The sequence below is a fragment of the Mustela putorius genome, unplaced genomic scaffold (genome assembly GCF_011764305.1).
Source record: "Mustela putorius furo isolate JIRA1106 unplaced genomic scaffold, ASM1176430v1.1 tig00000083_pilon_pilon_pilon, whole genome shotgun sequence".
Classification (NCBI taxonomy): domain Eukaryota; kingdom Metazoa; phylum Chordata; class Mammalia; order Carnivora; family Mustelidae; genus Mustela; species Mustela putorius.
This window is the reverse complement of record NW_025421273.1, coordinates 45,588,806-45,597,500: the sequence shown is the minus strand read 5'-3', so window position 1 is coordinate 45,597,500 and position 8,695 is coordinate 45,588,806. Positions and strand designations below refer to the sequence as shown.

General features: G+C 51.2%; 1 long non-coding RNA gene across 1 annotated transcript in view; it reads left to right on the top strand.

Annotated features, from left to right (window-relative positions):
• LOC123391203 overlaps positions 1-7,931 on the top strand; it is a 9,519-nt gene extending 1,588 nt beyond the window's left edge. The window contains exon 2 of the long non-coding RNA XR_006605860.1: positions 7,725-7,931. This is a non-coding gene — a long non-coding RNA (uncharacterized LOC123391203). The remainder of the gene's footprint in view (positions 1-7,724) is intronic.
• Positions 7,932-8,695: the final 764 nt, after the last annotated feature.

Here is an 8,695-nt window from a genome sequence, read left to right as displayed (position 1 = left end):
AGTGGCAAGCAAGAGAAAGAAAGGGAAAGTAGGGCGCGGCGCGAGGCCACGGCTCGCGAGCGGTTCTCCCGGCAGGTTGTATTTCGAACTCCGGAGCCCAGTCGGTCGGACCGGCCACCCGCGTCCCATTCTTTCCTCCACATTTATTTACTTTTTTCTCCAACCAGGTGATTTGGGGGTCGTTTGCGTAGAATTTTCTGCCAACCGAGAATGAATAGGATCGGCAAGCCAAAACCACTCTTTGGAGCCCGTTTGTTTACTCCAGTCCACTGCTCCCGGTTCCTTGAATAAGGGAACCTCTTCCTTACTCAGCCAAGTTTGTCCCTTTGCTCAGAGCCAGGAGGCAAGTGCAATCTGACGCTTCCCTCGCTGGCCGGCTTTGGGGTCAAAGACTGGTTGTCGGCTGAGCCACGGGTTTGCGGGAGAGCGGCGCAGAGTCAGGCGGCTCCCAAGACGGAGGGAGTCCTGAGTTAGCTCCCTGAAGAAGGGTGCAGGACTCTGGGAGGGGGTAGGTGTCGGAAGGCCGTGGAAGCCCGGGCTTTGGCCTGCCTGGCGCAGCTGACTTTTGTCTCAGTATGTGTTCTGTAAAAATGTGACAGGTTATTAGCAAACGAAGGGGCATGAAGGTCATTGAAAGTGCCCTACGCTCCGGGCCAAACATGCTGTGGCGGACCATTCCTCGGTGGGGCCCAGCACACGGGTCTGAGCGCAGCCCACAGTCCTAAGGCATCAGCGCAGGAGTGGGATCTGGCCTTGGCCTGCCTACACCCGGTAGCCCTCAGAGATGAGTGACCGGCCGGGGAGGCCACCGTAAGGGCTTCAGCACCGGGGCACAGGGGAGAGGAAATCCCCACCGCGCAGAGTAAGGCGAGTCCTGGATTCTCCCATGCCGGGTTGCAGCTCAGCCCCCAAACTGCTGACCCAGGGAGACAGACTGGGGGACGTGGACTTAGAATAACGGGCATGAGCTGACTTGCTATCACTGCAAATATCTAGACGGGAAAATCTGTTCAGAGACCATGATCCTCAAATGGGTTCTCAACTGGACCCTCGATTCAAGAAAAGGTTCTCAAGACAGAGTTCACGGCCCCCACGCCGGCAGGTTTGGCTAGGCTTAGCGGTTCATTAAAATAGTCAGCGGCAGGAATAACGGATGCAAGAGGCCACAAACGTGCTTGAGGCTTTGGGGACCCCCACCTCCCTCAGGTCGGAAGGGGGGGCAAACACTGCCTTTTGTTTGCGGGTGAGGGATGCTCATTGTGGCAGCAGCCGAGCAAAGGGGGGAAATTAATTGCAGCCAATTAATAATTAATCCCCTTTAAACAACTTTATTATCTCTCCCGAACGACAGGGATTTGTCTGATAACCCCCCGAAGACCAAATGTCAAGTTTAACCAAATAGTTATTGCTTTATCAACCCGAGTCTGCAAATAAATTAATCAAAAGCAAATCTGTCCTTTGTGCGGCTCATTTGCTGGTAATGGATGGATATGAAGATTTGCCGATATTATTGTCTGTCATTCAATCTAACAAAGTGAACATTTATTGCATATATATTAAAAATTATCCCGGAATCGAGTGGCGCCGGGTTGCATTTATTGGAGTCTTCCCAGGGGTGAGGTCCCCTCGGATGGGAGCGCGTGGGGAAGAGAGAAAGTGCAAGAGCGCGTGTCCCAAATCTCTTTAAGCCTCGGCGCCCGCCTCTGCTCCCTCCCCGCGGCGTCCTGCCCCGCAGCCTTTGCCCTCAGCCGCGGGACGTGCTGGCCTCCGCCTGCCGCTCTGCCGGGCCAGCAGAGCGTGGGGGAGCGGAGATGCTGTCAAAACAGTGGCCGGGAGCCCGGAGCGCGAGGGGACCGGCCCGAGGAAATTTGGGGTGTGATTGAAGAGAGAGAGAGACGGGAGGGGGGGACAGCTTCTCTTTGTCTTCTCTCGGGTTACATCATTTTCTAATTAGGCATAAAATTGTCTTCATACACTGGTATTGCTGCCTTCATAAACATCACCATTATGGACCATAAGGACGCCATTGTGGGGAGGCCGTCCCCAAAATAGAAAGAGCTAGGGAGGGAGAGGCCTGGAGTCCGGGAGGCCAGGCTTTGTCCTCCCCTGGGAGAAGATGGATGGCCAGTGTCACGCAGATGATGACTTGGGACTATTAAATTGTCAGAGGGGATGAATCTTTACCAGCCCCCAACGCGGATGACAGATTCTGGAGGCAGGATCTGGAGGATCTTGGAGGGTCTTGGGTAGAAAGCCAGGCCCGGGTGGCTGTGTTACCTGGGCAGGTTGGAAGAGAGGCAGGTTATCTGCCAGGAGGAGCTGAGTGGAGGGCAGTGTGTGTGTGTGTGGGGGGGGGGGGGTGACGGCGGGGGGCGGGGCAGGGGGTGGCGAAGCTTCCCTCTCCTTCCAGGCATTCCGGCCTCAGCTGTGTTCAGCGCTCAGGGCACACCTGATTTCGAGCTGACTTCCCATCCCAACCCCATCGCCAAGGCTGGGGGGCAAGTGGGGTCAGAGAAAGGAGAGGGCAGCAAGCCCGGAGCAGATAAGGGCAGTGCCAGGCGGGAAGACAATTGTTCTCATTATTTGGAGCTGAGGCCCAAGCCCGGCCTCCCGCCTGGTCGGGGCGGGGGGGGGGGGGTCGCTAAATGGATGGAGATGGATGGAGGCGCCCCGAGCCCCCGGCGTCGTGTCAGACCCCGGGCAATTACTGTCCCGCCAGGCTGGACGCACTGCCGTCCACCCTGACCCCGGCGCGCGGGCCCACTGGCTACCCGCGCCGACTGGGCGGTTCGTTCTCTCGCCAGTACAATAACCCGACTTGACATAAATAACTCCCCCGCGCTTGTCTACATCTGCTTGACCCTCTGAACCTGCGGAAAACCTTTGCCTCATTTAGCCAAATTACATTTTTCTTTAGGGGGAAAAAAGGTTTTAAAACTGCAAATTCTCCTCTTCTGCTTTGGGCACCGCTAGCTGGGTTTCTGCTGTATTTGGAATTGTCACTTCGTTTAGAGACGAACCAATTCTTCCGGCTTATGCTGTTCCAGGTATCCTCAGCTTTCCAACTGAGCCAGTCACCTTTGAGTTCCAGACACTGGTCTCGCCTTGATAACCCGTCCCCTGGCCGGTCCTGGGAGAGTGGGGAGAGGGAAGGGAAGTTTACGGGGGTGCCCACCGCTTTGCTTGGTCCTGAGCTGTCTGGGGCGCAGCTAGGGGAACAGGCCAGAGGGCCAGAGCAGCCTGGCGCCCGACGTGGGCTTGCCTTGACCTGCTCCAGCGCAGGTGCGGGGCAGGGCGGGGCCGGGCCGGGGGCGGGCGGGGTGGGGGGAGGTTTGGGGTGTGGGGGGGGTGGGGCGGACCCGGAAATGCCCGCGCTGGCGCCACGCGATGCGGTCGCTAGGCGCCAGGACAGGAGGGAGCCGATGGAGGGGAGGAGAAGGAGAATGATTTCAAAGATTGCAGGGAATAGACTGGAGAGGCCTGGGTCCTGCCCGCATGGATCCAGCTGGAGCGGGCCTGGAAATGCCAGAGCGAGCCTCGCTCTGGCTTCCTGTGCGTGGGCGGGTGGGGACGTAGATGCCTCTGACTTCCTGTCAGTCATCTCAGCCAGAGGGACCGGGACAGCATCTTAGAATTTCAGAGATAGGAGGTCTCTTAGAAGTCAGATGGTCAGAGTTACCTCCAGGTGTGAAGTTGTAGCAAGTCTCCCCCCCCCCCTCCATCCAGGTGTGGCCTCTGGACCTCTGATGTCCCTCCCTGCAGAGAAGTATGTCAGGAGCTAGGGCTGGACCTCCCTGGAGCAAAGCTCTGTTGAGTTTAGGTTCTGTCACCTTGGCTCTCCTTGCTCAAGAGTGATGGGAAGTGGTAATTACAGGACTGAGATACCCAGGTGCTCCCAACAGCTGTTATTAAAACAAGACAAAACAAACAGAAATCTCGGGATGCCAAAACTCTGGGGCTGATTTTTCTTATAGTTTGGTTTCTTTCCATTAAAAACTGATCATTTAGGGGCGCCTGGGTGGCTCAGTGGGTTAAGCCACTGCCTTCGGCTCAGGTCACAATCCCAGGGTCCTGGGATCGAGTCCCGCATTGGGCTCTCTGCTCAGCAGGGAGCCTGCTTCTCTCTCTCTCTCTCTCTCTGCCTGCCTCTCTGTGTACTTGTAATCTCTGTCTGTCAAATAAACAAATAACATCTTAAAAAAAAAAACACAACTGATCACTTAAAGGTCCAAACGTGCAGTTTGGTTTTTACACTGCCACTGTCAATGTCATTGACGGTAAGCCCAAACTGGTATCTCCTTGATCTGTGTTCCTAATCCCATCCATTCACTTTCTGGCCATCAGTCATTCTTGAATTAATTCCACACATGCTCTGGGAGGCCATAGTTGCCTATGAGGCCCAAGAAAAATAGGAAACAACTCGCTCAAGGAACCTGTAGCTTCCTGGGAAGAAAATGAGTGGATACAAGGGTTCCCAGGGTAACCCAGTTGTTGAACCACAGGACTCAGGATGAGCCTGAATTTGCCACTTTCCAACTTTGGAGGGGGTACTAAATGCCTCTGAGCCTTGGTATTCCTATGAATGAAATGAATGTGTTTAGACACATGCTCTGGAAGTCCCAAGAGTTCTCTGAGTCTCCAGGGGCTCTAAGACGTATGTAAGACATAAGTAAGTGACATTTACAACTGAAACGTGAATGCGTATCAATGAGCCCATAAATGCTTGAGGAAGACAGCAGTTTCTAACTGTGCTTCTAAACTCCACCTTCCAAATAGCGGAGGACAAAGTATAAGGAAGGTGCAGAACACATACTCAATTAGAAATCTGGCTATCCCCTGACTGTAAAATGAATCAGCTAGTTCATCTTTCAAATCTGTTTTCTCACGTATACAGGGGAATGAGAATTCTGCTCTATTCAGTCCACAAAGGTAGTTCTAAGGATCAACCCTGATCATTATGTAAATTTGTTTTGAAAACTATCAAGCATCAGGGGAATGAAGGATACAGATCAGGTACCCATGACCCCACTGTGTAGAAGTCACCCCCCAGTGATGACTGCCTGGAAGGTGGGCTTTGTCTTGGGTTCTGCAGGAATGGGAAGATGCTGAGTCTTGGGTAGCAGGGATCCCCAGCTGGAATGAATGGGTTTTACCACATACTTTGCCACTCTCAAGATAGGACAGTGTCTCCCTGATTTTCTGTTGGCTACCTGTGGTTATTAAGGATGCCTTTTTTTCATATAGAGGCAAAGTCCCTGAGATCTAGTGCATAGAGTAGAAATACTTTCTTCAGTAAGCTTCACTGAATTTTAAGGACTCTGCTACCAGAATTTTCCTTAAAAATAAGATTTACGATGATGGGCAAAGTGAGAAATCATTTAGAAGCTTTTTGACTGATCTATATCCTGTTGAAGAAAGGCATGTTTTTCTTCTCAGCAAGAAAAGCCAAACCAAACCATTCTTTTCATAATATGTTCCTTACTAAGAAATTTGTTGGCTCACTCATGTCCTTGCTGAACTAGGAGGGGGGAAAATCACAGTAGGTTCTGAGAGAAAGGACTTTTGGACTCTCTAGAGAAAAATGTGTGCCCCTGGGCCTCTGGGCCTCCAGGAGGGAAGCTTTGGGAAGGGGAAGAAATGAGAGTGTGTTGAAACCTTAAGAAACATCAAGGGGCAGGCCCACCTTTTTTCTTCGTAAAGCAGCCAGTTAGCAACTATTCATCCCTTGTGGCCTATGGAAATCTTCCAGCAGGTTCTCCATTAAGGGAGCTGCCTTTCCTTCCATTCTCCTAACTTTTGTGTTAAATGTTAACAACCTGATGCTATCTATTATGGTGCCATTATCACAGAATGTTGACTGAATGGGTTCTTTTATCTCTATTATGGGGCTGCCTCATTTGTAGATTTATGCATTTTTTATATTAAATTCTTTCTCTCATTAAGCCTCAACTCTTGTTGACTTTCAGTGACCTTCTGCCCTGGTCCCCAATACTATTCCATATTTAATATTGGAACATTTTTCTCAATGCCTCTCTTGGCTTTGTTGCCATCGTTTGATGGCTGTCCCTAATGGCTTGTGCTGTTTGCTCTGTTCTTGAACTTGGTGGGGTCACATAGTCTTAAACAGTGATGTCCTCTGAATGTCCACCCTTGCTGTCCAGCTAAGTTGCCCTGTGTCACAAGCTCTGCCCTTTTCTCCGCCCCTAACTACCAACTGCTCCTAATCGCTTAAACAAACACCTTCCCTCATGGTGCCCCAGGCCCCCTGAGCCTTTTGGGTTTTGTTGAGCTGAGCTGCTAATGCTCTGCCTGGCCCACCGGCAGCTTGGCCTCCCTGACCTGGTACATCGCCGCTCTTCTCCTTGGAGCGCCTGCCTTGTCCAGCGCCCTTTGGGCCAAAGGCCAGGGTCCGGGCAGGGTTGACCAGCTGCTTGAGGTGGCCACAAAAGACACCAAAAGACAACTTCAGCTTAGAACAGGCAAATTAATGTATTCATTTATCTTTCGTCTCCGTCCGCCCCCCCCCCCCCATCCACAGACTCAATCTAGGGCCTGGCTTGACACAAGACAAAGGGGAAATATTGGGAAGGGGGGCGGGAGAGGCCCATCTTGCAGCAGAAATCTTAGCTCCCTTCTTGGGGGCCGTCTGTTCAGTTTCACAACACTTACACGACCAATTTCCAGAATTGAAGTTGCCTGGTGTTTTGATTCTTCCTTTGCCTGTGCATTTGTGCCCTGAAGGTCCCTTCCAAATGGATACTAATTGTGGGGGCTGCACGCTGCTGGCTGCTCCAATGCCCCAGGGCCCCGAGGACCTGCTTCTCAAAGCCTTAATTGACAAGGACCTGTCTGTACTTAGGAGCAGCTGGTGCAGAGCGTTGGCACATCAGTGCAATCTTAACGCAGCATCCCTAGCCCCGAGGAGGATGAGGGTAAATGTGGTTAAAATGAAGGAAGATTTATAGCCGGCCCCCTTGGGTAATACGACAGAAGACAGCTCCCAAGATTTTCCCCTACGAGGGGGTTCATTCATCAGCTCCCGGGCCTGGTAACCGGGTAGGAAGCGCGCTCCAGCTATTATTACTAATGGGGGAGGGGAGGAGGCCTGCTCAGAACAATTAGGCAGGTGACAATATTCCACTATAATGCATCGTCCCCCAAAACCCGACCGGGTTTCACAGACGATCGCTGCTTGTCTTGTCCTTCCGCGGGGCCCTGGCGCCGGTGCCTCCGCCTGGGTCTGGCTTTGGGTTAATAGCGGCGCCGCCGGCCGACTGGGAAAGGAGAGGAGAGTGCACTCTGGCCGCCCCGCTCAGGAACGCGAAGGCTTTCAGTGGACGCTCGGACTCCTCGCAAGGGTGTTTTAGAGCCCCAAAACTGCCTGTGGTGGGGGCGATTGCTCAGACCGGTTTCTCCTTCCTGCGCTCGGGCGGGCGCGCCTGGCTCCCCGGCTTCCCAGCGCCCCGCTCCGCGAGGCCTTTCTGCAACCTGCTCGCTGCGTAGATGCAGCCATTCAGCGGGTTACAAAGACGGTTTATTGGCTCACGAGGAACCCGGTTTTGTTGCGATGTGTGGGAAATACTTTGATGTCCGCCCCGTTCGCACGTGTGAACAGGGATAATGGGTTTGGGGATCTTCATTGAAATTTGAAGTTTTAAAGCAGAAATTCCCTAACTTTTGCCTGTTTTTCTCAACTTTCTCTTTTTCTTTTTTTATTCCTTCAGGAACAATGCCAACATTGAAGCCCTCGGTTGGAGTCTGCACAGTTGGAGATCTTTGGTGCCATTTTAGACATCTTTGGATTTCATCAATCAAACTGACTGCAATTTTCCATAAAAACCCTGAATTTGGGTCAGAAAGTGGGCAAAGTAGATAAAGATCATTCGAGCTGTCTTATAAGATGATAAATAGATATCCTTTCAGGCCAACAATGCCAAAGTGCAGTTTTGTGAGTCCCTTCCATGGGTTCTGAATGCAGTGAGTCGAAACGATTTATACATGTTTTCCCATGGTTTAGGAGATGTCTTTACATACTTGTCAATAGTAGCCTGACCTTTTTCCCTGCTGAGTTGCTAAGTGTGTTGCTTTGGTTTTTTCCCCCCTTGCTGTGTGTGTGTGTGTGTGTGTGTGTGTGTGTTTGTTTTCCCCAAAACACACAAGAAAAGTTTTTTTTTTCTTTTATTGCTCCAATCAATGGAATATAGGCCTGGTTTTGCTAATTCTCTGCAAATAGATTGGTTTTCAGAAGCCCAGGAGCTGTGTGGAAATTCCATTTGCTCAGTGCTTTACCTACCATTTTTAGACACCATGCCGGGATGTAAACTCATTTTCTTAACAACAACAACAACTACTACTATACCCACTGGCACGGTGTCCTTCCTATTCTTGAACTTGACGAATGGCCTTTTGTAGAAGGTGAATAAAAGGAAACCCTAAAAGAAATAGCAGAAAGTAACCCCAAAAGGATTTGTAACCCACTACCTCCAGAGACCTTTCAAGATGTTAGCTGAGATAATTTCTGAGTAAATAAGGACATTTTACATTTCCCCTCTTCATTATCCGGAAAAAGAATCTGCTTATTCAGCAAACATTACACAGCACTTTCTAGTCACCGATCTTCTCACTTTAATTCCTCCTTCTTTAAAATCTTGACTCTTCCTCTCAAAATAGTCTCATTGTGATAATCTCTCCACAA